The sequence below is a fragment of the Cupressus sempervirens genome, chromosome 3 (assembly GCF_028749045.1).
Source record: "Cupressus sempervirens isolate cs-2001-9-10 chromosome 3, ASM2874904v1, whole genome shotgun sequence".
NCBI classification, from domain to species: Eukaryota; Viridiplantae; Streptophyta; class Pinopsida; order Cupressales; family Cupressaceae; genus Cupressus; species Cupressus sempervirens.
The window spans coordinates 900,747,990-900,756,920 of record NC_143120.1 but is presented as its reverse complement, the minus strand read 5'-3'; positions in this window follow the sequence as shown (position 1 = coordinate 900,756,920).

Genomic DNA, 8,931 nt, shown 5'->3' with positions numbered 1-8,931 from the left:
ACCTTAAGGAGGGAACAAGGAGATTGCTTGGAAAAGATACTTCAAGACCCAAAAGGGAAGATTCCAAATCGAAAGAAAGTGAAAATCCAAAAGAGAACTGTTTGCCAATGAGATGGGTAGGACAAGGTACTAATGGACCAAGATCAAACATGAGGAAAGCTATATCCTACAAGGATCTATCGGAGAGCACCTAAGTTGATGGATCTGGGTGAGTGATGCATCTGGCAAGCTGAACTAAGAAGGATAACACTTTGGTGATAGGAAATCTAGCTAAAGGATGCATTGGAATAGCTAACCAAGATGTGCGATGGGTGCAAGATGCTGATCAAGGACGAACGAACACGAACGTTGGATAGATACAATGGTACTAAGCTAAAGAGAATGTACAAGCTGACGAACCAAGATATTTACAAGCGAGCTAATCAAGATATGGTACAAGCTAATAGACCAATGATAGGTATGATATAGATGGATAAAAAGCTGAGGATGAGAGGATAGCGGGATGGTTCGATGTTGTGCAAGATGCAAAAGCTAAGGGTGGGGTGATAGCGAAAGATATGGATTTGGCAGGATGCATCCAATGATGATGAGAGATTTTGTGACCAAGGATAGCTAGAGGAGCAAGATGAGATGGCTGGATTGGATGGTAGATAGCTAGATTATGATGGATATAAAGAGATGACATTGGGTTTGCATGAGGATAGCCTAGAGCTAGATACCAATGACAAGGGAGGATGGACAAGACAAGATCTCCAAGGAATATAGTGCCCCCAATCAGAAGATAACATGCGGAAGGAGGTCTTATGATGGATGTGATAGGATTGAAGCTAGGATGGAAAAAGCTGAAGGGGCTAGGGAGATGGATGATAGCTGGGATGGTTGGCTGAAGCTGCAGGAGATAAGTGGATGGTGTGAAGTTGGATGTCAAGAGATGACCAAAAGCATGAGGGTGATAGGCTAAGCTGGGGATGGCGGGATTACGCATGACGCTTGTTTGCCAAATTTTCATCATGGTAATTGTCCAAGACGCTTGAATTGCCAAGTTTTCACTAGTGGACGCTTTATTTTTCTTTTCTTTTCTTTTTTCTTTTTTTTTTTGACTTTGGACGTAGCTGGAATGATTTTGGCTTTCTTCAGCTATTTTTGGCTCATAGATGTTGGTAGGATGGATGAAAAAGGATTGGATTGAACAAGTGGAATGGTGGGTGGGAGTTTGACAGATAATGGATGTGAAGACATAAGGCTTGTGGGTAAATGGATGAGGAAAATGGAAAATGGAAAGATCATCATTGGCACACACCTTGAGAGGTGATAAAGTAGTGGGAAAGATGGTTTTGAGCGAGGTTGAGGAGAAAATGGAGGAAGAGAAAGATAAGGACTAAAAGTAGAGTTGGAAGATGGAGGATGGGAAATTTAGGATAAGAAGCATATGGACTAAAAGTGGATTGGGGGGATGAAGGATGCTTATATGGGGATTTGGATGAAGGATGGATGGATGAGGCTTTTTGAGTAGCATGAATGGATGCCAATTGAGATTTTTCTTTGAGATGCATTTCTTTTATGAGCATCTTGGGTATCCACATGATTTTTGACTTTTTTAGCTTGGGCTTTTGTGGCCTCTTGACTTTTTCTTTGATTGGGATTAAATGTTTCTTGTTTTGAACATGTATTTTAGAAGGGACATGTTGAGACTTGGATTTTTGTGGATCTTTGGATTTATGCTTTTGTATTTTGGCATCCAATATGCTTCTATTAGCCATGGGATGGGAACAAGAGCATGGAGGAGATGAAGGGATAATTGATGGAGTGATAGGGTTTAAAGGTTGGAAGGGATTCAAGGGTGAGTGCCTTTGATGATCTAGCTAGTGGATTTGAGGGGATGGAAGGATAGATTGGAACATAGGATATGGATGGATATAATTGCCCAAAATGGATGGAGGGAAGGAAGGATATGGGCCCAAAATAGATGGAAACGGGGAAGGCGTAGGTCCCAAAATAGATGGAGGGGATAAAGGATTCATATTAGGTATGTAAGGACCCAAAATGGATGGAAAGGGTGTGGGATTTAGATAAGGGATATATGGACCCAAAATGGAGGGTTGGAGATAAGGAGTAGGATGAGGGCCCAAAATAGATGTGGAATAAGATGGATGGGAACTTTGGGGTGGAGATGGAAGGACTTGGGACCATGTAGGAATAGCGGGGATACCAACATCTAGAAATACATTTTCATTTCTTTTTTCAATATGATGTTCATTATTTGGAACACAAGATGTGAGTCCATTACTAGCTGAAGGAGTTGGAGCTTCGGATATGATAATTAGTTCTTTTTCGATGGATCTATCATCATGGATTATGGGAGATGTATGATCATGAAGCAGAGGAGATGGGAGGATACGATCTTGAGTTGGGTGGGCTAAGGGAAAGTGATCTTGAGATGGAGTAAGTAAGATGGTAGGATTTAGATATGGAGGGGATGGTAAAAGTGGATCATGTAGGGGAATAAGTGGGATGGCGAGATCTGCTATTCTATCGGAGGATATTTCAACATGCTTTTGGACAAGATCTTGACAGGAATGGATGGGAGTGGATGCATGAGGTTCATTAAATGGGATTTGGATAATGCTTGGAGGAGGAGATGTGGATGGGATTTGGAGCGATTCGATGGGTGGTGGGAATTTGATGCTTGCGGGAAGTGGAAGGATTTTAAGCAACTTGATGGATGGTATGGGGATGATAGCTATGGGAGATGGGGGTGATATTATAGATGGGGAAGCTTCATCACTAACTACTTCACATGGTTGGATTAGATGACATGGCTTATTGACTGTTGGATGCGGCTTTTCTTGTATTTCCTCTAGGAGATTCCTTGGAGACTCGTGTGTCAGAGGTGGAGGTGGTGGATTGATAGGAATAGCTGATGTGATGAGGGTGGAAGATTGGAAGCTTGGTTGATTGGGTGATGGAGGAGAAGCTGGGAGATCAGATGGCATGACTAGATAGTTTGGAATAACTCTTGGATTTTGGGGGATGGTTGGTGGAAGGCCTCTAAGGCTTTCAATATACCTGTCATAGTCAACAAGATTTTCATCATCATTGGAATAGGAGGTGGCGGGAGCAAGGACAATACGACCGAACACATCATGATAGGTTTGGGATTTCATGTTTTGATGATGAGTCAGATGGGGATGGGGTCTTGCATACGGATGAACACGGAAGCTCATGATTGGATTTGGATTAAGTGCAGATTTTGGATTGGCTAATGAAGGATTTCCTAGGGAGAGTCAAAGCTGTATGGCAGACCTAAGGAGGATTGGCTGGAGATTTTTGGCTTTCTGGTGGATGGAAGACTTTCAAGGGTATGCTATCAAAAAGTGAGAGTTTTGCTTTCCTATGTGCAGGATTGGTGGAGATTGTGTCAACTTAAGGATAGACTAATGATCCAATAGGCATGACACGAGATTGACCACTTGTGGATCCCAACCTTTAGCTCAAGGTGATGAGGGATACAAGTGACAAAGTTGGGTTACCCTAGACAATGCTTTGTCGGAGGGATAACCTTGGTAAGATTGGTTGATTGGTAGGATTGATTGGATAGCAAATTCTAGCATAATGACAACAACTCTCTAAAGGTTTGGGTGTGATTTTGGATTGGGTTGCTAGCTGGTTGGGGGGGATGATTTGGATGGACTTTGGATTTGGGATTGTTCTAAAGAAAAGAACTAAGGGAGCTTGGATGATCTTCTGATGAGGCAGTGACTACGCTAAGTATGTCTTGAGCTGAGAGATTTCTACTTTTCTGGGATTTTGACCAAACTTGGCAAACATTCATTCAAAAGCTATGAACAAACAAGCAGACAACATTTTGGAGCAAGCACGTCAAACACACCAACATCCTAGGAAGCTTTCTACAAAGATGAAATTTGTTATAGCTAGGGAGTCCTCGATATACACAAGGTACGTGAGGCCCAAATCCGTAGATGAAACCAAAAAGATGTCACACAGTCAAGAGGAGCGGTAACCTACTTCTCCTCTTTCACTTCTCAAGGGTATAAAATTCCTTGAGGCTTAGCCCGAGTGACAAAATCTTGATTCCAAGAGAGGTGTCTTTGGATTCACCTCCCAATTTTTATACTCCGCCGGAACGTTGGAGTTGAGGTCGTCCCAAGGGGTGATGAAATCCCCAAGCAGGCCTCCTAAAAAGTGTAAAACAAGACCACATACATGATCTTGGGCTTTAAAAGACACGCGTTTATTCCAATTGACGATTTAGATTTTGTAAGCTATGATTGAAGACACTTGTGATTATGGCATACAATGTTCATTCCAATTTGACAACATCGTCAGCATAATGAAAGTCGAGAGATCATCAACATAAGAAATGCGAGTGATTGAAAATGCGTTCAAACCATGCAATGTTCATTGATTGTTAGGCATTCAAGATTGAGTGTGAGTTTGTTTTAAGCCCAAAACAAAGATGTGTGAAACTCAATTGCCAAGCGTGCGCCCGGAGGCCCTCCACGTCAAGATTTGTCCAATTTTTATGCCCAAATGAAGTGTGAGCGAGATTAATGCACATTCAAGGAATTTTCTAACTTAGAAAAACCACTAAAGACCCAAGTGAGTGGAGTTTGATCTTTGTGGAGCACTTAACACCCTCTTAGGTAGACCCATCCTCATAGATGGCGCTGAGATTGCAACCAATGGTTAAATTGATGGGTGATTAAAGAAGGTGAGTCCAACGACAAACTTACTCAAAGCGTCTTTATTAGTTTTTATAACTTAGAAGATTTCAAAAATGTGAATTCTTTTTATGCCCCAAAAGATGATTATTTGATCTATGGCATTCAAGATTGGATTTGTTGTTTTAATCATGCATTCATAAAAAAACAAACTTGATTTTAATCCATGGCACTCAAGAGTGATTTTAGCAACATGCATTCAAAGACAAGTGATTAAACATTCAAGTTTTTTCCTTTGAGCATTCAAGATTGAGATTTTGTGTGTTGTTTTAAGAACTTTGAAGTGCTTTGTTTTAACCTTAGATCATTCAAGATTGTTTTGGACTCAAAAGTGAAAATGACTCTTTGGACTTTGGTCTTCATTCAAGATTTTGTATTCTAGTTTGTATGTTTTAAGCCCAAAAATAATATTCCTAAATTGTTTTGATGCATGAAAAACCTAAGAAACATTCAAGATTTTGCAACAAGACATTTGTTTGAAACAAATAACAAAGCTTTTAGGACAATTTTTGACAACCATTAAGGACTCTTAATTTTCATGAGATTTTTAAAAGAACTTTAAAATATTTGCAAATGAGGTTCATTTTATCCTTGATTGATGCTTTGAGTTTGATTTAGATTTTAGTGTGCACTTAGTGTTGATTTTGAACCTTTTGAAATGAAAACTTGAAATTTTTTTTAAATTCTCAAAAATGAAATGTTCCTAACTTTGCATGAATGCATCTAAAACTTTGATATTGCAAGGATGCAAATGATTGGATTGGTTTAGTTTCACTTGTTAAAAGATTTTTTCTTTTTTGCAATTTTTTAATTTTTTAATGGATTTAAGTATGATTTGGGGGTTCATTTTAAGCACTAAAAAGAAGTGTGTATGATTTTGCTTCCTTGAAAAAAATGGCCAAGATCTCCCACAAGAAGAAGTAGTAGATGGAATAAGAAGAATATAGACAAGAAGAGGAAGAAGAATTCTAAGTGCTTTGTCCACCTATAAGCTTGAAAAATCTGCAAATACTATGAGATAGACTATGAGTTCCTTTGTCTTCTTCATGCTCATGTGGACCTACAAAACCAATTTATACAATCCTACCAATCACAAAAACAAGCAAAATTAGCCAAAATTAGCAAATGACATACAAAACTTGACTAAAAACGCTAATGAAGATGACCCATGCGGGGTCCCACCGGGCGTGCCAAAATGTATATGAGCAATGTTAGTATGCTAATAGAAACCAAATTTAAATAAAGCTTCTACAAACTAAACAAAATTCATAAACTTCAAGATAGACTAAGATGAACTCTCAATTGAGAATATGAGCCATTAATGGGCTCTCTCAATGAGAAGCTCTCTTGTTGAGTAGCTTTGTCCAAATAGATAAGATGTATGCTCAAACTTATGCTTCAAAAAGGGCTTCAAATGGAGTTGGAATTTGGGTGTGAGTGTATGGTTTTGATGTAAAATGGCTTCTCAAAATGGCATTATGACTTTACTTCATGGATTGTGTTATTTTGCAAAAGGGAAGGATCCAATTTATAGGCAAGAGGCTTGAGGGATTGAAGGCTAAGATGCAAGGATGGAAAAAAGCTCATGGAGGGCTCAGATTGCATAAGAGGAGAGCACATGGATTGTGTTTCCTTACAGCCAATCAGGGAGTGACACATGTCACAGGGTGAGAGGATGGAGGAAAGGGGAAGGATAAGTCAACAAAGGAGGCTCAAGGGATAAAAACTTCATAAAGACCCTCATAATGACTTGTAAGAGCAATAAAAAGGCTTGGAAGAGTCATTTATGGCCTAGTGGGCTTCATAAAGTTTTATGGTTGAGATATTTTGAGGAAGATGAGAGCAATTTTGACTTGGGCTTTATTAGGAAGGTTTTAAACTTGCTTAAGCTTGTGCAAATGATTAGAGGATGGATTAAGATGGTTTAAGATTAGCTTAGGGATAGGCAAGTGGATGGCATTTAATGAGGGTGGGTGAAGGAGGAGATATTTGTTAACTTTGGCTTGAGTTAGTAAGTCTTAACCCATGTTTAGGGAATGTGACAAAGTTAGGAGGGGATTAGGATTAGGTTTAAAGACATCTTCTAAAAGAGTCTAGACTTTGGATGAGGATAAAGACTTTCTAGAATAGTCTAGAATTTCCTAGGATGAGGATGAAGACTTTCTAGAAGAGTCTAGAACTTCTTAGGATGAGAATAAATTAGATTTTTAAGAAAAAAAAAAAAATTTATTTATTTCAAGGGTTTGGGTTGAAGAGATATTTATTAAAACTTTTTTAATAAACATGAAGATTAATATTTAATCTTAATTAAATATTTTGAGTTGAGATTAGGGGTAAGAAATGATGGGATTAGCCTTTAATTAAAATTAAAGAAGGACTAGAAGATTTTGGAAGAGGTTAGTGGTCTTAAGGAAATTGGCTAAGTTTTGAGCAAAAAATAAATTTTTTATTTATTTTGGATTTTTTGGTCAATTTATTAATTAAATAATTAATAAATAAAAAAATAATATTTAAATAAGATTTAAACATTTTTGGGAGGGATTCCTTAATTAAATATTTTTAATTAAGATAAAGGGATTTAATGACATAAAAATAAATTAATTAATTAAATAATTAATTAATTAATTAATGATGATGTCATCAGGACTTTTTCAGAAAATAAAAATACTTTATTTTCTAAAGGTTTTTAAGTGTCTACAGTTATGACTCAAGTGAATCCCACTTGTGTTCCTCTAACCCCTAGTGGTGCTCAGTCTAATAGCTCAACCTATCATCCATCAACTTGAAATTAAACCTCAATCTACTCCTAATGAATCATTAAATGATCGATCACTCTAATACCATCTTATTCCATTTCTAATGCACTCTTGGATGCTCAACTCTCTACTTCTCCCAAATCTAAAGACTTGGAAGAAAATATATAGATACACAATTGTTCAAAGGCAAAGGAAACATCTTCCCACAATTGTCTTTCAATCTCATACTACAACAAAGGGTGTGAGATTGAATAGGATTGGGACAAGCATTGTCTAAGCTAGTTCCTTGGCTATGGTTTTGTGTTGGCTTGATCTAAGTAATGTAGTTGTCTTGCCCCCAATTTGGAGACAGGTTTTTGTTTGTTCTCAAAGGTTACTTAGATTTAGGTTGTCTATTAAGCACTTCTTTGTTCAAGGATTTGGACCCTTGCAAAACCTGCTTTTGTAAATATCAAAAACATCTAATTATCTTGCTAATTATTACAAAAACCTCCATTGAACATTACTCTTTAATTATAAAATGGGAGTTATACTACTCAAATGATCATTTAATTCACCTCTAAATCTTTTGATGTCAAGCTAAAATTTTAAAGATTTGGAATACATCAAACTCGAAAAGATTATGTCACAATCAAAACTATCAAGACCTATTTTATCGTTCTAATGACTAGAACAGCACAAAAACACACTCTAAAAAAACTAGTTCAAAAAAAGGAAGTACTTAATCCATCAGTTAATACAGCTCTAAATATGTGATATCAAAACCCTCCAACCCAACAAAGGTTTCCTATTAAATCAATATTGAAACCAAAACTTAAAAAATGATTGCACTAATTGCAAATCTTTTCTTCTTATTGCTTCCTCAACTTCATCTTTGGCTAAGATGGCATTGTCTTGTTCCTCTTGATCTTTTCCCACTTCTCTTTCTTGCTCTTCATTCTCTTTCCTCATTTGTACAGCAAGGCATTAATAATTTTCTGCTCAAATACATCAAAAAATTTATTTAATGAAAAAATGAGAAGTTCCCCAACCTTGTTTGACCTATGATAACAGGCATGTGTGGACTACATAGTTACCACCATAAATACTAGACCAGCATGTGTCTTTCCACCACATATTGCCAAATTAAACTCCATATACTTGTGTTGGACTTGCAATCAACCAACAACACAAAAAGAGGCCTCTTTTGTACCCTAATTGTTCATGACTTATGCCAATTGCTAGTTACACAAGCAAGCCTTCTTGTTTTCTAGTCTTTAATTCTCTCTTACATGATTTTTGTGGAGAAAGCCCTTTTATCAATTATGTGGTCCAGCCAACACAATAAATTCAAAGACGAACATGCTCCCCCGCTACAACTTGCATATATGTGCAATTTCAGGCCAGAAAGGTATCTAAAAAGTGGTGGATCACTTGTTATTATATGCAGTTGT